At 40.7% G+C, this 26,225-nt stretch overlaps 1 protein-coding gene across 1 annotated transcript in view; it reads left to right on the top strand.

Moving 5' to 3' along the window:
* PHLPP1 (PH domain and leucine rich repeat protein phosphatase 1) overlaps positions 1-26,225 on the top strand; it is a 208,650-nt gene that overhangs the window by 9,371 nt on the left and 173,054 nt on the right. The window lies entirely within an intron of this gene.

Raw genomic sequence — 26,225 nt, 5'->3', positions numbered from 1 at the left:
ATCTGGTCTAAGATCATTGATCAAGTTAGTCTCAGAATTAAGAATAGCATTCATGATTTGGATTATCTGTCCATTGTTCTTTTCTTCATTACACTGTGAACTTAAAAACTTGTCTTGGATCCTCCTTATATTTCATATTCAAAATGAAAGTTAAAAAAATGGAGTGTAGGGGCGCCTGGGTGGCTCAGTGGATTAAAGCCTCTGCCTTCGGCTCGGGTCATGATCCCGGGGTCCTGGGATCGAGCCCCACATCGGGCTCTCTGCTCGGCGGGAGGCCTGCTTCCTCCTCTCTCTCTGCCTGCCTCTCTGCCTACTTGTGATCTCTCTCTGTCAAATAAATAAATAAAATCTTAAAAAAAAAATGGAATGTATGTCACACATTTCGTGGGTTCTCTGTGACTTCAGGGTGTTTCGAGTTTCATTTCCTTCTAATCAGTGCTTTTGGGAGGTTGCATATCACTGTGACAGATATAAGGAGGGGCTTCTAATGGAACAGTTGGATATCTTAATTGCATAGAGGGAAATTAGATTTCATCAGGGTTGTTACCCTTTGGGGGATTTAATGATAGAACTTTAAAGTTGACAGATGGTTGGCTGAGAGGAGTTGCAGTACTAGAAAATCAGAAAACCAGTGGTGATTCATCTAGTACTTTGAACCTGAAATTGTTAGAATGTTGTAAAAAGAAATCACTGACTTAAAAAATATTTGGGAGAAAAGGTTAAGAATAGATTTTGAAAAAAAATTCACATTCAAATCTGTTCATTAAAAAATTCAGTATTTATTATATTCTTTATTTCAATTTTTTAAAAGGATGTCTTCTCACAGTGAGATGAACATAGCATGTTTACGCACACATGCACAGTTCTACTTTTGTGTGATATAAAAAAAAATAAAAACCAACTGGCTTCAGTAATCTTTGGGCTTTTGTTGTTTGTTGGCTTTGGAAGTCTTTATCATGAAATCTGCTACTGTTTTGAAAATTTCCTCTCTCTCCCTAAAAGAGAGGTATTGGGAGGAGGAGAGAGAAAGAAAAAAAAAGAAATTTCTGCCCCTGTTAGCAAAAAGGCAGTTTGTGAGTATTTTTAGGGGTGTGAGAGATTCCCTTCTATAATAGGCTCTATTTTAATTTAGTCATTTACCTTAAGCAAAAGTTTTAGCTTTCCTTATAGGGAAGTTAATTTATTGAGTCAATTAATTCTTCAAAATGACTGTTCATTTTTGATACAAGGAAGGGAACTTTTTAAAGTGCAGAAGTACAAAAGGGTAAAAATACATTGCATCTGACAAGCAGAGTATGTATTCCAGATGCTGAAACGGAGGAGAAATTTCTCTTGATGGTCTCTTGGAGAGGTGGTATGGCTGGAGACAGCTGACATTCAGGTGTATGTAATAAGGATCTCTCCTTCTGAGAAGAAGAACATGCGGCTGTAATTGAAGGACCCTTGTTCTCTCGCACACCCCGCACACATGCGTTCTCCGTGGAGGGTTGAGGCAGGATGTTAATGGGAGGTGGTAGTCCTATTTATGGATGGGAGGGGGAGGAGTGGGGTGGGATAAGTCGTCTTGGGAGGAAAAAAATCTTGATTTAAAAAAAATTTGCAGTTCTTAATTATGTGGAACACTTTTTTCACATCTTAATTGGTAACTTATTATTGTGAATGGCCTGTTTATCTCCCTTGCTCATATTTTCTTTGATATTTGCCTTTTTCCTACTGGTTTGTAGATTTGTTTTGGGTATATATTTAGGGAAACCCGCTTTCTTTTGTAAGTCACTAATATTTTCTTTATCCGTTCCACATTTATGTCTGTCTTTTCCTTTAAATATTCAGGGTTCTTTGTCATGCGTAGGAAAGACTCCCTATCCCAGGTTAAGAAAAAAATTCCCTATATTTTCTTTTGGTATTATTGTTTTATTTTCTGTGCTGAAATTTTTAATCTGTTGTTTAAGAAGCATAGAAAGTGGGAAAGAACAAATTGTGTCAATACTTTTTATTGGGTAATTGAGTTATTTCTTCACTGATATAAAATGCCACTTTCCTTTTTTTTAACTGATAGAGATTAAAATCTATGATATAGAATAATATAGGTTCAGTAAACTATTTTGAATTTGTTCAGGAAAATAGGGAGAAAGGGAAGATCTTTGTCTGATTTCTAGTACATTTCTTTTTTGCTCCTTAATTTCTCAATAGCAGTCTGTGACCATTACTTTCAGGATAGTAGCTTACATACTTCTGGAATATGGATGTATCAGGATTCTCTTTTCCTGTGGACACTTTGTCATCCTGAAACAGCTGGGCTGGGAGTGGGGTTAGCTGGAGTATAAAATGCTGACATGCATATGTATGTATACATACACATACATGTATATATATGTGTTGCATTAGGCACCGTTCGGCTGCTTACTTATGCTGGAGAGATTCCTTTTTTCTTCTACTGAAAATTTCTGGGGAAATTTCAGGTCACCGTGGAACACACATGATTTATCTTCTGAATATAGAAAAATGAAAACTAACATGCCTATCAAAATCAGTAACCGCTCTGCCAGTGGTGCGTTGAGGTTTTCTTGGTTGACCCGAGAAGGGGTTTCTGTGGGTAGCCATGCATTGAGATGACAAGAATACAATGCACACCAACTCTGAGATAGCCGAAGATGGCGAAATGGGACCCGTGTTCTGATGGTACTTACGGTGCTTTAGTGCTGTAGGTAAATGAACTCGCAGAAGAGATGACGTAGTTTTAGTGGGGGTATGGGAGGTGTAGAGTCAGAGATAACAAACCTGGAAAAGTCAAGTTAGGACATCTACCCCCTTTGGTAAGCAAGCTTTCATGGTCTAGTGACCAATTCTTAGTTATGTGACCACAAGACAAAAATTGTACTACAGTTGCGTTTCGTGGCCTTATTAGACCCTCTTTGGTAGAGAACCAGGATTCTCTTCTGTATTTACCTAGGTTCCAAGTTAATTTAGCTGGGATAGATTCTAGACTTGAATCCATTAACACTTACAGGGAAAATCTCTAGACCCATTGCCCTAAAATACTAAATGAAATAAAAATGCAGTTGCCAAACTTATTTAGGTTCTTCATGATGACAAACTAGATGGCTTTTTTTTTTTTTTAAAGATTATTTATTTATTTGACAGAGAGAGATCACAAGTAGGCAGAGAGGCAGGCAGAGAGAGAGGAGGAAGCAGGCTTCCTGCCGAGCAGAGAGCCCGATGCAGGGCTCGATCCCAGGACCCTGGGATCATGCCCTGAGCTGAAGGCAGAGGCTTTAACCCACTGAGCCACCCAGGTGCCTCGGCATTTTTTTTTTTTTTTAAAAATTTGAAGAAACAAGTGCAAAAACTCCCTATATATAATGTTTAAGAACTTGAGTAATATTTTGTTATTTAGCAAACATTTCTGTCATCCTTATTACATGCTAGGCAGTGTTTTAAGTGCTTTATATATATATTAGCTAATTTAATCCTCATAACAACTGTGAGGTAGACCTCCTTACTACCCTAATATTACAGACAGAGGGAGTGAGTTACAGAGCAGTATCATGACTCATCTGGATTTGTACAGTTTGTACAGTGAGTGTGCCACAGACAGAATTCAGGCCCAGGCATCTGACACCAGAGTCAACTAGTTAGCAGCCACCTTCTTTTGCTGAATGTGGAGAACTTACCCCTAATAACCGTCTGCAGCCAGTTTGGGCATATCAGTGTTTGAGAAGCATAGATTTTGAAGTAGTTAAGGCCTGGCCTTGAGTTCTGGATCTGTTACTGGCCCTAGAGCTCTACTTGTTTTTTCCTTCGCTCTCTCTCTTTTTTGTTTTTTTCAAAATTTATTATTATTATTTTAAAAAATATTTTATTTATTTATTTTACAGAGCAAGAGAGCGCAAGCAGGGGGGACAGCAGAGGGAGAGGGAGAGAAGCAGGCTCCCTGCTGAGCTGGGAGCCTGATACGGATCTCGATCCCAAGGTTCTTGGGATCATGACCTGAGCCAAAGGCAGATGCTTAACCGTCTGAGCCACCCAGGTGCCCCTAAGATTTAGTAGTTTATTTTAAGATTTTATTTACTGGAGAAGGAGACCAAATGAACTTGAGTGGGGCTGAGGGGTGGGGAAGGGGTTAGGGAGGAGCAGAGAGAGAAGCAGACCCCCTGCTGAGCAGGGAGCAGGACCTGGGGCTCAATCCCAGGACCCCAGGATCCTGACCTGAGCTGAAGGCAGATGCTTAATAGACTGAGCCACCCAGAGTCCCTCCTTCTCTGCTCAAAGAGTTCATGCATCTGTGTCCTATGAGGTTGCTGAAAGATCAGATGAGACACGTGAAGTGCCTGGCACAGCCGTACCGGTTGTTATAAACCAAGCCTCGGGCTTAGTGTGGAAAGAGCGTTGATGGGGGACCTGGACACCTAGATTTGCCTGTGGGCCCTTTGACCTGAGGGAGACCTATAATGAGCCTCTGAACCTCCTTAGGCCTCATGAGAGAGAGAGAGGAGGAGGGAAGTGATAAAATAAATCTGTCTCCGAGAACTTTGGGAGGTTGAGATTTGATGATATACGTGGAAGTGCTCTGTAAACTGTGAGATGTTACACAAATGTAGTGTGGTTTTATTATTCTTAGCAACAGTAAATTGCCACAAATGCTAATTAGAGTTAATTAGGGCTCATTAAGGCAAATGGGATATGCAGTTGCTCAGTGACAGTGGCAGACTGTACACTTTCATGGGTCCATCCATCAGTTACTGTGTCTGTTATGTCAAAGGTGCTTTTGATTCAGAGATGACTAATTTGAATTTTCTAGGATCCCTTGACAGACTTGGAGTTTTGAGGGAATGTGTGTGGGAAAAACAGACAAGCCCTCATTTTTATACAAAGGTGAAAAGTGTTCCAATAGGGGCAGGCTTCACAGATGACTATAGTAGCGACTGTGCCAAGGCCTGAGGGTCCAGGAGGAGTAGACCGTTGCCTCAGTTCTGGGATCCTGAAGTGTTTGAGGAGCAACCCTAAATGGCCAGGTCAAATCCAGTCAGACTGAGTTTAGGAATAGCAATTCCAGTTTAATCCTGCAAGATTCCAAAGTACCTTCCTGTCTAGGCGTCTTCATCTGCTTGAAGAGGTGTCACAGTTTGTGAGGGTCTAAATTTTGGATTAAGCGAATATTAATTTTGCTTTTTAAAAAGATTTTTATTTATTCATTTGAGAGAGAGAGCACGAGGGGAGGGGAGAGACAAGAGGCAGGGGGAGAGGGAGAAGCAAGGTCTCCACTGAGCAGGGAGCCCCCCACAGGGCTCAACCCCAGGACCTCGAGATCACAACCTGGGCCGAAAGCAGATGCTCAACCATCTGAACCACCCAGGTGCCCCTAATTTTGCTTTTTTGAAAAGAAAATGCAAATGTGCATATGCTCCATGTTTCCCTGAAGCCCGGTGCTGGGGTCCTGACATTCTCTTCTTTCTTTTTATAAGGCCTGGGAGGGTTTTGCGTTCCTCAGATTTATGAGAGTTATGGGAAATGTGTTTATTTATTGGAGGCAGTTACATTCTTTTAGTTTAGTGACATATGTAGACGCAGTAATGTAAAATTTGGATGATGATAAGTTGGTCATAATCTGGGAATTTTATTTTTAACTGTGCTTTATCTAGTGTTTCAGTCTTTATTGATGAAGAAGATTTCTTGTTGGACGAGGAGGAGACCAGTTCTTGTGTGTTCGTTTAGACAAAAGCAACATATTAGCTCTTTAATCCATGGCTGGAGAGCTTGTACTACACGTATGGCAAGTTAAATCTTTACTAATGGTGTGTTATAAATTGTGTTTTGTTATAGTTTTAAATAGGAGGCACGTATGTCTGAGAAATATTGGTTTGTGTAGTAAGGTGAATGGCAACCCTGGAAAAAAGATCTTCATTTTACTTTTTTGTGTTGTTTTTAAATTATGACAGACACCATGGTTTAAAAAAAAAAAAAGTTATTCCGATCCCATCTGATTAAAATAAATCATGTTTCTAATCCCAGTGGAAGTGCTTCTCCTTCAGACTCATCAACATTGAGGTTACTCTCCTGCCAGTGTGTGTTTTCCACTGTTACTAGCACCTTTTTGCCCTCTGTGACAAATTTTTGCAGAGACTTCCGTTAAGTCATTAGAGTTATATCAACACTCGACAAGCTGATTTTACAGGGGAGAGTAACAGAAATGTTAGCATCCGTGTAATCATAAGGAGAGGAGTTACTGGTCCTTGTGATTATAAAGCAGACACTCCAAATCCCTTGCTCTGTAACCAAGTTGTAAGAGTGACTTGGTGTTTTTAACCACAATCTGAATGGTATTATTTCATTAACAAATACATGATGACAAAAGTTCTGTAAACAGATATGTTGGAACTACTTAAGAGGGGAATATCATTCTGAAGATACCACATGAAAGTCCATTCCTTGAAACTGGGGCTTGTTTTGTAGTCAGTACAGTCAGAATGCCTGTTTTATGTCCTGGATTGGCCTGCGGCTGCTAATAGAAAATTGGGAGCTGTCATTGCTTCCTGCCTCTGGAGAGGAGTGTCAGATGTCCCACCTCCACCCCCTCCCCACAGCCAAGCAATAAAGACAGAAATGGTTGACAGCCCTCTTGGTTCTAAGAATCTGGCGGATTAATCTCAGAGGCTTCAACCCCCAAATAGTACCGATGGGGAAAGGAAAGTAGTGCGTCCATTTATCTGTAAGTCCCCATCATAAGCACGACTGTACTTACGTTCTTTATCTTTTAGAAACATTTGCGATACCGGAGTAGGCGCAGCCACAGCTGTTGTGGATAGTTAACTAAGTCAGAATCTGGTGGATGTGATAATTGAAGAAATGCCTGCTCGATTATGGCTTTGCCGAGCTCCACAGGTATAAAACGGGTGAGAACCACGTGGATACGTGAGGAGGAGGGCCTAGAATCTGAGCATTGGAAGGGACCAGGGGCATCTGGCCCAGTTTCTTACCTAGTGCAGAAATCTGTGCGTTCCTGGTTGCTGCTCATCTGGCCTTTGCCTGCGGGCTGATTGCTAGCGCTGCGTTATTCCGGGATGACGTGGGGTGGAGACGTGGCTCCTTGAGATGTGATGTATGGACTAGCATGGTGAGCGCCTCCCGGGAGTGGGTAAGAAGTGTAGAGTCTCAGGCCCCACCTCAGACTTAGAAGACCCTCAGGCCGATTGGGTTGCACCACGCCCTTTCAGAAGGGCTAGCATTGGATGGGTTGGGAGTGGGAGAGAGTAGAATTGGAGGAAAGAAATCATTCGGAGCTTGTGTGGCTTAGTGAGATCCTGAGGGCCTGAATTAGAGCAGTGGAGGGGGAAAAGGACACGTGTGAAGATGTTCTCCTGGGATTCAGTAGCTGATTGGCCATTTTGGTGAAAGAAGCTCAAAGATGACTCTTGTGCAGTTTGAGGGATGAGAGAATTGTGGGTCAGTTTGTGAAAGTTGTTCGTATTACTAGTTCAGGAGAGCTGAAGCCCCAGTGCTAGAGTTAGGGGCTGGTGATACGAGAACGAATGACGATGTGTCTCCTGTGGTTAATGTTTGTCGGTGGAGGACTGCTGGTTCAGAGGATGCATGGGAAATGGTGTGGTGCACGTTAAACTGACTGGAGCGATTCCTTCGGCTGCTTGGTGCGTCTGGCTCACCCTCCAGCTTCCAGAACTCTCTGTTGCTTTCTCCTGCTCGCAGTACGGTAGTAACTCTCAGGAGGGTGCTATAAACATTATTTATTTACTTGGTTTCTTATGACTCCTTTTTTTTTTTTTTTTTTACATTTAAAATAAATGCTAATACTGGCTATGGCTATGGACAAAAGTGAAGAGGTCTAAAAATAAGGTTGATAGTAAATTTTTGAAGCTCTTCGGATGAATGCCTTTTGAATGTCGAGTCTTTTCTATCTGGGGTGTGTGTGTGTGTGTGTGTGTAAATTACATAAACAATTAAAATAAAACTTGAAATACCTTAATGAAGGCGTTTGCAGAGGGCTAAGGAAATAGGGAGACCCTGGTGCTCCCCCTGGAAGAGGAATGGCTCGGGAGAGCTCCGTGGGGAGGATTCCCTTTGTGAGTGAGGGGCTAGACCTGCAGGACAAGGGTGCGTCCAGAAAAGCATGAATGAAAGGGCACCACGTAGGTTGGGAACGGTGGGTGACTCCAGTGGTGAAGCGTTAGGTGATAAGGTTTAAAGCAGTCGGAGGTGAAACAGAAAAGGAGGTTGGGGCCAGATGATGAAAGGCTGTACATGCTGAGAACTCGACGTGATAAGCAGTGGGGGCTACTGAGCGTTGTCAGTGTGCGTGGGGGACATGGTTAGGTCTGCATTCTAGGGTGGTAAGAGACCGCTTGGCTGGAGGATGGATGGGAGAGTTGCTGCTAGAGACTTGGCTATTGCTTGAGGCCCGTCTTAATTAACATTTGAAAGTGCTCTGTTGGAGCTGGAGATCCAAAGAAAGAATTGCCTCAAGGAGTTCAGCCTAACTGGGAGAAAGAATTGAAATACAGAGTGTGTCACTCTTGAGGTTTGTACCATGTGGTTGTGGTATCAAATGGGAAATTAATCCGTTCTCTGCAGTTGGGGTGGGTGGAAGATGGCGTTGTTTGTTGGAAACAGTAGACCAGGAATAGGAGTGGATGGGCTGGGGCATTCCTGCTCTGGGGACCCAGGGGCTACCTGGGAGCTAGATGAGGAAGGTCTTGACTAGGTCACTGTAGATGAAGAACTGCCGAATGGGAGTTGCTCTTGCTTAGAATGTAAACTTCGTGGGTCTTGTGCAATGATTATATGTTGCGGGGAGGGGGGGAGTTCAGGATTTATTACTCATTCCGGGACTAATTTGAGTATGCCTTCCGGCACGGGAAGGTGTGTCACTGTATCCCTTATCAGGGATACAGTGTGCGTAAAACTGACAGGCTTTATGTGTCGGGATGACTTGGAGGTTTCTGGTTTGATCGACTGTGATCCCATCACCCAACAGGCAGAATACTGGAGCAGGAATTGGCTTGGGGTGGGAAGATGGCAGTTTAGGTTTTGGGTGTGTTAACGTTAACGGTGCCTAAAGGACATTCAGGCATTTCTGGAGAGAGCTCCGGGAGCATCTGTGTTAGGCAGTCAGTGAGGTGTTTGGACTGAATCAAAGTGCTTGATAGAGTGGGCGGAGAGAGGAGAGGGCTGAGGAAGTACCCCCGAAGAATGCTGGTGCTTAAAAAGTGGGAGTGGATTATGTTGAATGAAAGAATAATAAAAGAGACCTACTGTACTACTGTATTTATAAGGAGGTCCGTTTACAGGCAGAACTAATCTTGGGCGCTACGTGATGATAGTTGTTACTTTTGGGGGCATCCTGATGGGCAGGGGCTTGAGCCATCTGCTGTTGGTAATGTTCTTTGTGGTTTTCTGAGTTTTAGTTTCCCGGGTATAAACAGTGAATGTACCCTTAGAGTTTGTGTGCTTTGTTCGATATAAGTTAAGCTTCTGTAGAAATAAGGGAAGTGGTCCTGAGGGAAAAGACTTAAACATCATTCCTGTTCTGAAGGGAAAGAGAGAGCGGGAAAGGCTAAGGGTGTTGCATGAATGGAGAGGGAAACATGAAAGAAAGTCCTGAAGGAAATAAGAGGGATGGTATCATGAGCACCCATGAAGGAGTTAGCTGTGGCTGGGTAGAGGGCCATCTCTTCCTTGGACTAAGGATAAAGATTTATTCAAGAGATAGTTCAGGAAGCTGGGCCTCAATTTTCTTAACGACTTGGAAGGTAAGGAAAAGCCAACTCTCAGTATCTAGTGTAATAAACTCTTTCTTGAGTAAATCATCCAAATAATCATAGTCTGTGTCCTTTGGGAATTTATGACTGTGATTTCAGTCTATGCTGACTTTTGTGTAAGGCGTTCCTTTCTCGGACTGCTCTGAAGGACCTACGGCACTGGGTGGGGTTGCGGGGGCTGTTCGTGGAGCAGAGATGCAGGAAATGATTGCGGAGCTCAGTTGTACAGGTTTGGAAGTGCTTGTATTGGGTGGGTTTGTTTTGCACAGTGGTGTTTGTGCAGTTTTGGTTCCCTCCTCCCAATCTGTGAGAGAGCGAGAGTGTGTGTGTTTTGGGGGAGAGGGTAAATATATAGATTTAATGGTCAAAAACCCTCAGAAAAGTTGGAACTACTGACAAAGTAGGGGTTATACCTTCTGTTATATCCTGTTTCCTTTCTGTTTGTAAAATCACTTGTGGAGTAATAGAACTTCTGAGTTAGTTTTTTTCCCCTTCCTCATGACCTGTTGATTATACTTGCAGAGATGAGAGCCGGTTCTAAATATACAGTTTACATTCCTAGATTTTCAGAGTGACTTGTGGCTTGATTCTGTTTATAAAGTGAGCATGAAGACATGGTGAATGAGAATATCAGATGGGTATAAATCAGATTGTGTAGGGGACAATTATTGTTAAATAATAAATATTGTTTAAAAAAAAAAACCGTGTCAGACCTATCATTTTTCCTCTTAATAATTGTAGCAAGCATTGAATTTCTGTTTTGTGCTTAGTACTCGGGCTAGATGCTGAGATTCCAAATTGTGGTTATTGAAACAAATGAAAAACCAGCAGTTCGGTTGTTCTTAAGACTGTAATTACCCAAATATTTACTGTAGTCTCTAGATCATCTGGTTATTTTATATTGCAGTTGCAAAGTTGGTTTCTGTAAATTTTTAATAAAAATATTTTGGGGAATAGGTTAGAAACTCTTGAGAGAGAACCATAATTGTTAACTTTGCCCATCAGATATGGCGAATTGCCAAACAGCAGTAATACAGGGAGAAAGATTGATTTGGAGAACCTGGTGGAATGGCAGTAGAGTTGTTTTTATGGTTTTTGTTGTTGTTGTTGTTGTTGTTGTTGTTGTTTTTTAGCTTGCTCAGGAACTTTATTGGGTTGGCAGTTATAGGCACAAAGTTTTATGTTCAAAATTCACTGATCAATGTAATGGAAACTTTTTATGGGATACTCTTTTATTCTCTTACTTAGTCAATTCAAATTGTTGCAGAGTGCTTGCTTTCCAAGGCATGAGGTACTTTGAGGGTTGGGGGAAAAATGAATCTGAATGCAGATCCTCTGCATTTGTAGAAGCTTAAGCCAGATTATACAAGGACGTGGGTGATCATGAAAGAGAGCACAGTAAGACAGTCTTAGTACAGGGAGGCTACTCCCTCCTTTCCTCCTTTCAAATAATTCTTGAACCTGTGTCTACTACACTCCAGTCTTTCCCAAGACAGACATAGCCCTTTTCCTTTTGACTTTATAGCATGGAGACTCGTCAAACACGTACCTATATAAATAATTGTGTCATGTACCACTAAGGAAAAATACAGTATTTTTTTGTAGCGGTGAATCCTTGTTGATAAGCTGAGACCTGAAGGATGAATAGTGGTTTGAGGGTTTGGGGTACAGGGTACGTGGAAGAACATTCCAGATGGGGAAACAGTATATGTAGAGGCCATGAAGCGGGGAGCCCACCATGTTTAAGGACCTGGAGGAAGGATCACTGTGAGTGTAGTGTAGTTAAGTTAGATTGAGAGTATCAGGAGGCAAGGCTAGAGAATAGTCAGGGCCGGATCATGGGTTTGTGTGGTCTGGGGTCAACTTTTGACAAGTTGAGTGCTTTGGTCATCATAGTCCCCCCCCCGCCCCCAACAATTAAATACCAAAATATGTGATACGCACTCTAGGTTATGCTTGGCTGGAAGGGTCTTACAGGCTATCGTCAGTGCTTTGGAATTGATTTTAAGAATAATAGGAAACCAGGGACGCCTGGGTGGCTCAGTTGGTTAAGCGGCTGCCTTTGGCTCAGGTCATGATCCCAGCGTCCTGGGATCGAGTCCCATATCAGGCTCCTTGCTCGGCAGGGAGCCTGCTTCTCTCTCTCTGTCTCTGCCTGCCACTCTGTCTGCCTGTGCTTGCTCTCTCTCTCCCTCCCTCTCTCTCTCTCTCTCTGACAAATAAATAAATAAAATCTTAAAAAAAAATAAAAAAAAGAATAATAGGAAACCATTCCGTTGGATTATCAAATGTTATATAGCTTTGTCTCATTCTGGGACAGGTGTCGTGACTATCATTTTATAACTTTCCTATGTCTTATCAGTAGAAAGGATAAAAGGAGGATGAAAGTAACCCTGTCTTTTTTATATTTGTTAAGCCTTATATCCTGGATACACTAAGAGCACCCTGTTTTCTATCTTTCCTGTGTACCCTTCCTCCATGTGCTTTCTTTCTCTTTCTAGACTTCCCTGCGGCCACCTAGCTCCTTACCCTGCTGCACTAACTCTGCATTGAGAACCCAAGATGCTCTCAAATTACTGGGGCCATGGTCTAAGGTTTTTACTAGCCTCACATTAATTTTTACAGAAAGGTTTATTTTGCTTTCCCTCCCTCCACCCTAGCCCATTCAATTTTCCCTTTCTTAGAAAAGAAAAATTAGTACCCTTCGTCAAATGAGTAGTATATAAACATTCCCTGTTGTACGCTCTCAACTTCCCCTAACTCAACCCCAGCAATAATAAGCTGTGGTGAGCATCAAGTATGTTTGATGGGGGGAACTTAAAAAAACACCAATTCACGGTGTTCTCTTGGCACATTAGCAATCAACTTCTGTTTCAATGAAGTTGGAATATAGCATTACAGTTTTTATGTCCTTTTAGGAAGACATTCAATGAGATTATACCTGTTGAGGATCTCTTTTTTGTACCCTCTTTATCCATAAATGAGAGAGGTCCTGGGGTCATTTGTGCACAAAGTCACATTTTCAATTAAGGGCAGGTTCATTAGTTACTTTATTAGTGAAACTGTTACTTTCTTTCTCCCTTCCCCCCCCCCCCCCCGTTGTCTTTATATATTGCATTATTTTCCTATTTTTGATGAGATAATAGTAAAACAGGAAACAGGTAAAAGTTTTGTTTTTTTTTTTATTTTAGCGATTTTGTTGTTAGGGAAATTTCAAAACCATTTTAAAAAGCAAGCAAAATCTCATGTCATGACCTCAGGGTTGTGAGATCGAGCCCCTGATGGGCTCTAAGCTAGGCGTGCGCCAGCTTGAGATTCTCTTTCTCCCTCTCCTCCCTCTTCCCCTCCCTGCATAGTCTCTGTCTCTCTCTCTCTCTCTCAAAAAAAAAGTAGGCAAAATAATGTAATGAAGCTTTGCATACTTATTGCCTGGCATCAGTCAGTACCTACTCAGGGCCCGTCCTGTTTCATCCTGAGTCTCCTCCTTCTGCCTAGATGATTTTGAAGCAGATCATAGACATCCTCTCATTTCTTCTATAAGTATCTCTAAACTTATGTATCTCTAAAGTATGGCATGCTTTTAAAAAACAACCATGACACTACTTTTGTTTAAAAAAGTTAATATTCCTATTTTCAACAAATATTTGGTCAGTGTTCAAATTTCCAAGTGTCTTAAATTTTTAGTTTGAATTATGATTGAAACGTCAATATCTTGTGATTGGGATTTTTTCTTTTTAACATTTCTTTAATTTTAGATTTCCCTTCTGTCTCTCTTTTCCCCTTCAGTCTCTCCCTCTTCATCTCTCCCTTGCAATTTACTTGTTGGAAAAAATAGGGCATTTGTCCTCTGGAGTTTCCTGCAGTTTAGATTTTGGGATTACATCTCTGTGGTGTTAACAGGAGTATATTGAACGTTTGGGTATATGCTTTTTTTTTTTTTTTCAAGATTTTTATTATTATTTACTTATTTATTTGCCAGAGAGAGAGAGAGAGAAAGAGAGAGATAAGCAGGGGAAGTCGGAGAGGGAGAAGCAGACTCCCTGCTGAACCGGGAGCCTGATGCAGGGCTCAATCCCAAAACCGTGGGTTCATGACCTGAGCTGAAGGCAGATGCTTAACAACTGAGCCACCCAGGCACCCCGAAAGTTTGGGTATATACTTTTGATTTTTTTTTTCCTTTTGAGTTTTAAATGTGTGTGTGTGTGTGTGTGTGTGTGTGTGTGTTTTAAAGATTTTATTAATTTATTTGAGAGAGCATGGTTGGGGGGGCAGAGGGAGAGGGAGAAGTAGACTCCCCACTAAGCAGGCAACCAGATGCAGGGCTTGAATCCAGGACCCTGGGACCTTGACCTGAATTGAAGGCAGACGCTGAACTGAGCCACCCAGGCACCCCTGTTTACCTTTATTTGATCAAGAGAGTTAAGTTGGGTCTTCTTTTGGAGGACTTAGAACAGAGATCCCAAACTAGTGCCTATTGGGCCATGTGTGGCTCGCAGACCTGCTTTGTTTGGTGGACACTGAATTTATTTTTTTTGTTTTTAAAGTATGTTCCTGTGGGGCTTGAACTCATGACCTTGAGATCAAGACCTGAGCTGAGGTCAAGAGTCAGACACTTAACTGACTGAACCACCCAAGTGCCCCTGAAAAACTTTAAAATTAATTGCTACCATTTAAATATTGTAAATTATTTATTTATTAAGTCAGGAGATGCGGGCATACTAGGTGTCTATGGCAGTGTCCAGGTTTTAGCTGATGAGTGGTGGCAGCTCACTTCCCAGGGTGCCTGTCTTTTTCATGTCTTCCTAAGTGCTCCACTCATGGTTTCCTGCATGGTCCCAGTGGGCTGGTAGGTTTGTGAACTGTAACCTCGAGCAGCAGAAGTTGCTTTCCTCTGTGTGGCATTGCTTAAATTCTATGCATGGTAGTTTACTTCTAATTTTTAGCTTCATGTTTCATTCCAGCTGGTGTTTGGGCTATTTTACTGTCTAACAATTGATGTTTCTTCAGATACATGGTCAGAGTGCCTGCTGATGTTCCCATTGTGCTTTGTATCTCTGTCATAAGGCTTGTTCAGTGCATTGTATGAATCTATTCTCATGCCCCCATGGAAATTGGTGTTTATAGTTTTAGAATCGAACAGAATGCTTGGCACATAGTAGCCACTCAATAAATTGTTGTTGACTGAGTGATGGAGGACAGGAACCAGTAAACAAAACTACCCAATGGAGAAAACATAGTAAAAGAGAAAAAATCTTGTACATCCATGTTCCAAATTTCATTGACGTGAGTTCCTCTGTTCTTCCATTGGCATACATTATCAAAAGTGAATGTAATTGTGGTGTGTATAGTGTACATTGTACAATATTAGAAATAACCTCTATAGGTGTGTAAATGTTCATCCTTAATAACATGTAGGTTAGCAGTAGATCTCCCAGTGAGAGATTTCAATTTACTTGTGTTTGGAGAACTTACTGGCTGGACTTCCCTATTTTGCATTAAGAATTTGGAGTTTAGTTCTTCCTTTGGTTTGTGTCCAGTGTTAACAAGTATGTGTAGCAAGTGTGCAAAAGGGAGGGAATACAGCATGGACAGAGCTCACAGACTTGAGGGTAGTTTAGGAGGCATATCTGGTATAATTTGGTAAAGTTTTTAAACCTGGCATTTACATATTGGCAAAAACAATACTTGAAAGATACCTTTGTGTTTTAGAGTTTAATCTTATTTGTGTTATAACAGTACATGCTTAAAAAATTGTAATTGGGGGGGTACCTGGCTTAATAGGTGGAGCGTGTGACTCTTGACCTCAGGGTTGTGAGTTCGAGCCCCACATTGACCATAGAGATTACTTCATAAAATTTCTTTTTAAATTATAATTTTTTGGTGGGGGAAATTATGTTCAGCCTGCCTGAACTTTTCCTTGTTTACTGACAACCTTTTATAAAAGTGGGAGTAAGGTCAGGTTCTATACACTTTGACTCCAGGAGAATATTTAATTTCTCATGAGTAAAAAGAAGCAAAAAAACAAATACAAGTTACCAGTAGCATGTTCTAAAACAGTCTGAATTCTTATTTCTTAGTGATAAAATATGAAAATGTAGTTTGGATGGCACTAGATTATGAATGAACTGACATGTCACTAAGAAATATAGCTCAGTTTGCACATTTTTTATTGTGACCTGAAAAGAACAAGTGGTACTATTATTAGTAAGGAATTTCAGTTTTCAAAGTCTTTCAGTGGCATTTGTGGGAGAAATGATAAACTCTCATTGAAAACATTTGGTATCTTCACATAGTAAGATTGACTGTTACAGGGAAGCACTGTAACGTTGAAAGACAGGACCTTTTTTTGGAGTAGCTGATTTTAATAATAGCAACAACAACAGGAGTATCACCACTCTGCACTTGCAAAATGCTTTACATTTTTCAAAACACCTTCAGCATTTAAATGATGATAATCACTGGACCAGATCTGTGAGAAATCCCCGATTAAAAGGAAACTTCATGTTACTGTTGCCCCTTTTAGTTACTGTATTTAAGAAATTAGTTACTGTTAATACATGTTAGCTAATGTTTCTTTTCTACATAAAGATAAAAGGAAAATTATGGTAAGATTCTTTGCAGTTTGGAGGAATACTGACTTAAATGGAAGATCCGAAGCTAAAATACTTCAAATAAAATATTTCAAGTGAGCCGTGTCAGAGATGGTCTGTGTCAGAGGTATTAAATATAGAGAGCTGAGCACTGGCTCTATTTCTGGGCCTCCAAGGGGAAGATTGTAGTGTATACTTCATGGATCGTTACATATTAATAAGGAGAGGAAGATAGTTGGAAGAAAAACTGATTTTTTGTAGTGAGGTTTTCTTCGATGTTAACACTTCCCTGCTGTTAAATAGTACGTTTCATTTATGCAATTTGATTTTCTTTGATTTTCTTCTTTTGTACATATTGCCTGTAACAGCCTTTGAACATTGTAAGGTGAACACTACTTGAATAATGTGCTTTAAATAGCAATTAATTTAGTTTGATTTTGCCCAAATGATTTTAGCTTTGCAATGTTTTTTCATTTAAAGAATTTTTTGTTGTTGTTGTTGTGGGCTACTTTGAGCCTGGAGACAAGTTGGGAGTGATAGAAGAAATACCTGTATTACTATTACCCAGCTTTGTTGAATGTAACATTTTGCTGTACTTGATTCACATGTAGGTTTTACTTTATTTTGTTTTATTATTTTATTTTCAGGTGCATGCCTGTGTACACCTTATGATCTCAGCAACCTGGTACATGCTTTGTGATGTTCATTCCTCTGTATCTTACATTTTTCCATATTATATGTGGTAGATTCAAATTTTTAAAAATTGTTTTCTGGTGCATAGTAATGCAATTTATTTTTGTGCTTTGATCGTAAATCTAGCAAACTTGCTGAGTTCTTGTTAGTTTTTTGTTGCTGATCGTTTTAATAGTTTGTATGTTTCTTTGAATTATTTTGTGTAGTCAATGATCTACCTTGCAAATAGTGGTGGTATTGTTTTTTTCGGGTCGTAAACATAATTTCTTTCTCTTGTCATACTGGCTTGGACTCTTAATACAGTGTTGAAAGAAGGTGGCGATGGGAAACTTATTTGAATTTTGTTCCTTTAAAGGGAATTCATTTTGCCATTTAATTTGATTTAAGTTACTAATTGATAAACTTTATAAGGTTAAGTGTGTTAGAGAAATTTGTTTTTAAGATCATTAAAGGAGTATTGATTTTATTATTTTTCTGTACCTAGAGATTTTCTCCCCCCCCCCTTTAATCTCTGGAATGTGATGAATTATATATTTAGTTTTTTCTGATATTAAAAGATCCATTAATTCTTGAAACTTAAAACATTATCTTGGTCAATTAGCTAACATTTTAAGTAGTATTTTATGTTTTACAAGTGGAATTAGCTTAAACTTCCCTTTTTGAACCATTTTTCTCCTATTTTGGTTTCAACGTTATACTGGCCTCAAAAGGTGAATTGGGACCTTTTAAAAATTTTTCTCTGTAATAGTTTGTATAAGATAGGAGTTATCTGTTTGTTTCCTGAATGTTTGGTGGAACTTAAACTTCTGGACCTGTAGTTCTTCAGTTGGTGTTTCAACTTATCCAATGGTTAAGCTATAGTCAGGTTTTCTAATTTTTCTAGGGTCAATTTTGGGAAGATACATTTTTCTAGAAAATATTCTATGTCTGTTTTTCCAATACTATTGAAATCTCTACTACGTTATGTTTCCTTTGTATGTGCCTTCTCTTTAGTGTTAGTTCAATCACAATTTGTAACTACTATTTGGGTTTTGAAAGACTCAGAATTCGGTTTTACTGAGACTTATGTTCCCCTCTCCCCATACTTAGTTAATTTATGCCCTTATTTTTAATTCTGTCAATCAGATTTTTAGAAGTTTCATTTTATTCCTAACTAAAGTCAGATGCTTAGTGAATTAATTTTCAGTCCTTTTCTAAGGCCAGTTTTTAGTCTGTTTGGGCTGCTAGAACAAAGTACCTATCTACTGGGTGGCTTCTGCATAACAAAAATGTGTTTCTCCCAGTTCTGGAGGCTAGAAGTCCAAGATCAGGGTGCCGGCATGGCTCGGGTCTGGGGAGATCCCTCTTTCAGGTTAGAGAATGTGGAATTCTTGTATCCTCATAGGTCTGAAGGGAGAGGGCTCTCTCTGGGTTTCTTTTATTAGGGCACTAACCCCATTCATGGGGCCTCCACCCTCATAATCCCCTCCAAAGGCCGCACCTCCTAGTATCTTTACACTGGGGATTAGATTTCAACCTAGGAAGGGGACATGCTTGAGGGCTCGCGCGTGGGAGTGCGCTCATGCACACACACACACACACACACACACACACACACACGCTCACACACACACACACACTCTCTCTCTCTCTCTCTAGGAGCCCATAAATATCTCTTTAGTACTCTTATTAGGGTCACCTGGGTGGCTCAGTCCTTAGTCTACCTTTGGCTCAGGTCATGATCCCAGAGTCCTGGATGGAGCCCGGCATTGGGGGGTGGGGTTGGGGGTGGGGTGGGGGGGGGGTCCCTGCTCAGCAGGAAGCCTGCTTCTCTCTCTCCCATCCCGCCTGCTTGTGTTCCCTCTCTCGCTGTCTCTTATCTCTGTCAAACTTAAAAAAAAACAAAAAAACAAAAAAACAACAACTTAAAAAAAATACTACTTTGGTGGTATCCCACAAATTCACTGAGCTGCTTTAGTTTTCATTGATATGCAGTTCTAAATATTTTGTCATTTTATTGTGATTTTTTTTTCTTTGTGAGTTATTTATTGCTAACTATGGCATAATTGTCAGAGAAAGTGCCTGACGGATGCTGATTCATTGGGATTTGTTGAGGTTGACTTTGTGGCCTGGTGGGTTTCTATAATTGTTCCATGTCTCTTTGAGAGGCAGGTGGATTCTCATTGCTGGGTGCTGGGCTGTAATGTATGTTCATGAGATCATGCTTGTTGGTTGTATCATCCAGATCTCCTGTAGCCTTACTAATTGTTGGGTGTTCAGTCTGTTGACAGCATGTTAAAATCTTTCTCAGTGATTGTGAATTCATTAAATTTCCACTTTAATTCTTATGATATTTGCTATATGTATTTTGAGACTGTGCTGATAAATTGCAGGTAAATTCAGAATTTTAATCTTTTTGACTGATCTTTTTCTCATTGTTATCTAGTGATTTTTTATTTCTAAAAGGGACTTTTGCCTTAACGGATATTTTATTTGATACTGATGTGATCACATTAGCTTTCCTTGATGTTCTTTCTGTTTTGCTGTTGTTGCCTTATTTCTAAACATTGTAAAGGACGCTTACAATTTAATATGAGAATCTGTAAATGAAGCCCGTTCATTTACATTTCAGTCCATTTATTTGCTTTTAATTTATTCTCCCCCTCCTATTCTCTTTACTTGGTAGGGTTTCCTTTAGTTCTCATTTTACTTTCTGTTCATCTGGAAGTTTCATATTTGTTTATTCTTTTAGTGGTTACCTTAAAACATTTAACTTGAGTATGTTAAATCACCATTAACATTCTGTAGTTAATCACTATTCTAAAACAGTATCTCTTAAAAATAAAATAAAACCCCAAAGACTTTAGACTACTTTAACTCTGGTAATGTTTCTCCTATTCTTTGGTGTTACTTTCAACTGGTCTTTTTTTTCTAACTTTATACTCCTGAAATTAGACATTACTTTTATTTAATCAGTACATGGTTAGATTTACCCACAGGCTTACTGGTGCTGTGTAAATACGTAAGTTTTTATAGCCTCATATTCTCAAACTTCAAACGTCTTGGGGTTTGGAAAAAAGAACAGACTTACCACACCCCCTCTCCCAGTATGAAAAAAGTACATATTTCTTGTCAAAAATATATTTGTTGGGGCACCTGGGTGGCTCAGTGGGTTAAGCCGCTGCCTTCGGCTCAGGTCATGATCTCAGGGTCCTGGGATAGAGTCTCGAATCGGGTTCTCTGCTCAGCAGGGAGCCTGCTTCCCTTCCTCTCTCTCTGCCTGCCTCTCTGCCTACTTGTGATCTCTGTCTGTCAAATAAATAAATAAAATCTTTAAAAAAAAATATATATATATATATTTGTTGCACTTTGGAAAAGTATATAGGAGAAAGAGAAAGTTTCTGGAAGCTTAGAGATGACACTTCATAGTTTGGTTAACTCTTCAGCTTCTTCCTTTTAATTTTATTCATTCCTTCCTGGTTTCCCTCTTCCCCACTGTGTTAGTTTCCCCGGGCCACCATCACAGAGTACCGCACTGTGTAGCGTAAAGGACAGCAGCAGTTTGTTTGTTTGTTTGTTTTCTCTCAGTTCTTGGAGAAGTCCAGGATCAGGGGATTGCCGGGTTTGGTTTCTGCGGAGGCCCCTCTCCTTGACTTGCAGATGGCTGTCTTCTCGCTGTGTCCTCACATGACCCCTCCTCTGTGCACTTAGAACCCTGGTGTCCCGTTGTGTGCCCTCTTATAAGGGCACTAGTCAGATTGGATTAAGGCCTACACCAAAGCCTCATTTTAACTTAATCACTCTTTTAAAGGTCCTATCTCCAGATACAGTCACATTCAGAGGTCCTGGACGGCTAAGACTTCAACAAGTAAATTGTGGCAGGACACAGTTCAGCCCATAATACCCATCTTCCAACGTCTTTCTTTTGGCAAACTGTGTGTCCATTGCCGCTGTGTGCAGATGTGAGTTGACTGGGGATGTAGAAGTGAATGAGACAGAAGCGGTTCACATCCTCATGAGGCTTCGAGTTTATAGACATAGACAAGCCTAGTGTCATTTCTCTCCCTCCACACTCTCATCCGTCTTCTACCTCTCGCCCTCCCCCTTTCCTACACACACACACACACACACACACACACACACTATACTTGTTTGTGATCATTAATACAACCACTTCATTTTTACATACGTAGAGGAAAAAGCCTTTACAGTCTTGAAAACCTGGCACTTACTATTTTTATGGTTTTTCTCAGAGTTCTGTTGAGATTCGAATTATCTCTGGATTTTTGACTACTGAAGTTACATCTTTTACATTTATTCTTGCTTCTTTTTCCTGTATTTCTGGCTACTTGTGCGACTTGTCGCTGTCACGTGAGGACTATATTCTATAGTTTTATTGGTAGTGAGGATGAATTTCTTAGGTTGTTACAAGCTCCTGGGAATTTGTTCTTCTGCAGTTCATTAATGCCTTTTTGCCGCATCTCAAAAAAGCTCTCCCCTCCCCCCTCCTTCTTAGAGTTGTAGATCTCAGGTCACTGTTTTGGGTGGAGGGCCTGGGCAGAAGAAAATAAAGATAAAATGAAAGGGCCCAAGTACAGTAGAAAGTGGAAATGAGACACATCTGTGGGGCTGTGTGTCTGTTCACTTTATGTCCTGCTGCTCAGGTACCCCGGATTCCCAGGTGTGCAACGTGAGAGCTGCATTTTTCTTTTAACTGCAGTGTTAACTGCCGTTTGATTTTTGAGTATGGCAGCTCGGATGTAGGTGATCCAGAGTGAATCTTGGATTGATTCTTAGAACAGCTGCACATCTGAGATGTGGGATGAGTTTTTCCTACGAGTTATTCATGAACCTAATAGGCAGGATTGGTCTGGAACCATTTTCTATTATTATTATTGTTTTAAAAATAAATGTGAAGCATAGCTGGTTTTTGTGAGAGGGAGGAGGTAGTCTTCTTTCCCTGTCTGGCCACTGCCTCAAAAATAATTTATTTTTATGAGACTCTGTAAGGTAGTATAATTCGAAGTCACCTCAGAATTTGACTTCTAGGTACGAGAGAATTGGTACTTCTTAAAAGGGTGGATTAAATTATTATTTCTAGCCAACTTCCTCCTGAGATGTTTGTCTAAGAGCAAGAACAACATCAACTCAAGGGGAGAGAGGGGGAGCGGTAGGGGACCGTCCTCTGGCCTTGTTCGTGCCTTCCAGCTCCTTGGGAAAGGCTTTCATTTGTATGCTGCCTCATTATCCTGTGAAATAAAGGGCTGAACCCATTAAATAGCCAGGCCCTTTGTGTAGCTCCTGAATTCCTTTAACTTAGTGGCTGCATAGAAGCTTTATTCAGCGCATTCATAGTCCAGTACCGTCTTTCCTGTCCAGATGCCAGGTCCTATTCATGGTGTTCTCGCTGCAGGAAGTTCTCACATTCATTTGAGGGTGGATGAAGGCAGGGGGAGGGGGAAGATGGGGGGGGAGGCAAAGCACTGTGTGGATCTTTTTTCCCCCTCCATTTCCTGCTCTGCTCCTTAAAAACAAAACCAAACCCCAAACAAAAAGCAAACTCCAGAAGATAGCTGTAAAGGAAATTCTCAAGTGACTCAATGGATTGATAACTCTTGGTCAATGGCGGAAAAGTTGTGTCTGCTTCTGGCATCAGTTTACAAATAGTACTGAAACACCCAGAGAAAGCATTTCAGGTCAGGTGAGGGTAGGAGGCATTGGAAGAATAGATGGCAATCTGTTCCAGAGGATTTACTTCCTTTGAATGTATTTTAAAGGACTTTTTTTGGCGGGTGGTGGGGGTGGTGTGAGGGATGACGAAGAGTAGTTCTTAAGGTTGTAGTAGCAGTCGGGGTGGTACTGACGCAGAGACGCAGGAGAGGAGGAGTTCAAGGGAACATCTTAAAATCCAAACAGGAATAGAAAGAGGCAAAGGGATTTTTTTTAATCCTGTAAAATTTTAAAAAATAAGTATTACTTTAGTTCTGGTTTCTAACATGTGACCGTTTACTAATAGATCCTGAATCGTTACTTATGTTTCCAATTTTCTAAATAGGTATGCATGGGAGGAAGGCAACTGGAATGACCCGAGGTGTGTTGTGTTGTGTTTTGGGATGCTGATGGTGGTGGGAAATAAATAAAGGAACGATGAGTAGAGATAGACTCTTGAGTGTAAGAAGATAATGTACCAAGTTTGAATTGCCAGGATATTCTCTTGATTGAGGGTGGTTCTGTAGCCCAAGGAAGTTTGATCTTGTTGAATTTTGTTTGCCTCGAAGCCTTGGTAAGTGGAAAGGAGTCCTCATGGGGTGGTCAAGGTTAGATTCTGTTCTTGTTATGTATTTAGTGTCTTTTTCAGGCCTTTTGAGTGTGGGTTATCATTTCAAGTTTCTGATCTCTTATTGTCTCAGTAGACCCTTATCGGAGGTGGCCGTGCAATTAAAAAACAAAATAAAATCAACCCCTCAGCAACCCCTCATTTCTGTCAGGTCTTCAGGAGAGAACAGGAGTGAATGATTGCATGGAAAGGAAAGTGAAGAATACAGGTGCATGTTGTGCCATGTTTTGTACTGCGAAATACATTCCAAAAAATTGTAAACGTAGAAAAAATAGCTATTTAATATGATAGGAAGGATTCCTGACATGTGGAATCCTTGACTGAGTTGTAGGAGATCAAGTAATAGGATGGAATCAAGACAAAGAACTGAACCTTCATTAATTTTTATAGAAGTAATGTGAAGTTTTCGTATTTGGTTTTTGGTGAGGTAGGAATGATAATGTGTAGTTACATTTTATTATGGTCAAGTACGTAATTAGGAAGTTATCTTTTCCTTCTAATGGAAAGTCGATAACAGATGTTTTTAGTCACATTTGAAGTAAGTGTTGCACCAGAGATTGTCGAGTACACTGGTGAATAGGTATTAAAATAATTTATGAAAGAGAAACAGGTTGTATTTTATGGCAGTATTCCAAAGCATTTTGTTTCCATGCCTTAGGAAAAAAATGTTTAAATTACTCTCCCCCTTTTCTGCATTACCTTTTTCTTTATCATTAGTCATATTTGCTAATAAATGTTACGAATAGTGAGAAATCAGATCTCAGGATATGTATATCCTTTATAGCTACCCAGGCCATGATGTTTTCCTTCTAGGCTTTGTGGTTGTAGGAATGACAATGTTTAAGTCTTAGATTTAAATCTCATAATGTATGGTTCTCATATACGTTAGTGGGCACTCTACCACTAATGCTTTATGTTGGCTTTCAGGTCTGATGCTAGAGATAGAAGTATCAAAACTGTTTTATCCACTGTTGTATCCCCAGTTCCCCAATGCTTAGAGTAGGCACTCCATATGTAGGAGTGGTGATTTTGCTCTTCCTTCTTTCTTTCCTTCTTTCCTTCTTTCTTTCTTTCTTTCTTTCTTTTCTTTTCTTTTCTTTTTTTTTTTTTTTTTTAAAGATTTACTTAGTTATTTTAGGGAGGGAGAGAGTGCAAACACGAGCAGGAGGGACAGAGGGAGGTGAGAGAGTCCCAAGCAGGCTATAGCACTCAGCAGAACTCAATCTCCTGTCCAGAGATCATGACTTGACCTGAGGCAAAACCAACTACACCACCCAGTTGCCCTGGTGATTTTTTTTTTTTTTTTAAGATTTTATTTATTTGTTTGACAGAGATCACAAGTAGGCAGAGAGAGAGGAGGAAGCAGGCTCCCTGCTGAGCAGAGAGCCTGATGCAGGGCTCCATCCCAGAACCCTGGGATCATGACCTGAGCCGAAGGCAGAGGCTTTAACCCACTGAGCCACCCAGGCACACCCCTGGTGATTTTGTTCTTACATTCATTTTCACTCACCCTTTGCTTTAATGCCATTTTGAGTGGAGTGTTTTTATATCAATGCCAGGATTTTTCTTTTTCTTTCCTTTTTTTTTTTTTAAGACTTTATTTATTTATTAATTTAGAGCCTGGGTTGGGGGAGGGGAGAGGGAGATGAAGAGAGGGCATCTGGAGAACAGACTCCTGCTAAGTGCGGTGCCCAGCACGGGGCTTGGTCTCGTGACCTTGAGATTATGACCTGAGCCAAAATCAAGAGTCAGACACTCAACCAACTGAACTACCTGTGTGCCCCAACCAGGATTTTTCTTTATTTCATTTCATTGAGGTTGTAATTTTTATCACAATGAATTAAATTTTTAAATTTCTCTCTTTTTTTGAAGATTTATTTGTCAGAGAGAGAATGAGAGAGAGAGAGCATGTGAGCACAAGCAGGGGGAGTGGCAGGTAGAGGGAGAAGCAGGCTCCCCACCGAGCAAGGAGCCCAATGCGGGACTCGATCCTAGGACCCTGGGATCATGACCTGAGCCAAAGGCAGACACTTAACCAATTTAGGGACGCCACCCAGGCGTCCCTACATTCTTAAATTTCAAATGTAAAATGGGAATAATTTGTCACTTTCAGGAATAATTGTGTGGAACATTGGTTCTCAAACAGTCTAGTTTGTCCCTGGCACTCTCTGGAGAAATATTGGTTGCCACTGCTTGGGTGCGGGGAGAGGTTTAAGATACTGTCATCTAGTGAGTAGAGTCCAGAGATGCTGCTAAACATTCTTAAAATGCACAGGACAGCCCCCAACAACGAGGAATTATCTGTCTCTAAATGTCAAAAGTGCTGAAGTTCAAAAGCCCTATCTAGAAAATGCCCAAGTAAAGAAAATGAAGAACTTGGATTTAATCCCACGGAATATGCCTGCCTGTCAAGAACTTTAAAGGAAGAAGCTTTTTTGGAGAGAGCACTAAGATTCCCAAGACGTAAAAAAAACAAACAAGGTTGCCTGGGTGGCCCAGTGGGTTAAAGCCTCTGCCTTCGGCTCAGGTCATGATCTCAGGGTCTTGTGGGATCAAGCTTCTCATCGGGCTCTCTGCTCAGCGGGGAGCCTGTTTCCTCCACGCCCCCACCTCTCTGCCTGCTTGTGATCTCTGTCAAGTGAATAGATAAAATCTTTAAAAACAAACAAAACAAAAATACGAAGCAGTAATTGGAAAAATTGTGCCATGTGAGGTACTTACATTTTTTTAATAGCTTTTTTCCTATTGAGGCATAGTTGACACACCGTGTTCTAGGAACGTTGGGTGTCCAACAGTGACCCGACAGATTTATACGTAGCGCTGTGCTCACAAGTGTAGCCCCCATCTGTCAGTGAG

Source organism: Lontra canadensis, unplaced genomic scaffold (genome assembly GCF_010015895.1).
Source record: "Lontra canadensis isolate GAN:19392208 unplaced genomic scaffold, GSC_riverotter_1.0 scaffold44, whole genome shotgun sequence".
NCBI classification, from domain to species: Eukaryota; Metazoa; Chordata; class Mammalia; order Carnivora; family Mustelidae; genus Lontra; species Lontra canadensis.
The sequence above is the reverse complement of the archived record's forward strand: the minus strand, read 5'-3'. Positions and strand labels throughout refer to the sequence as shown.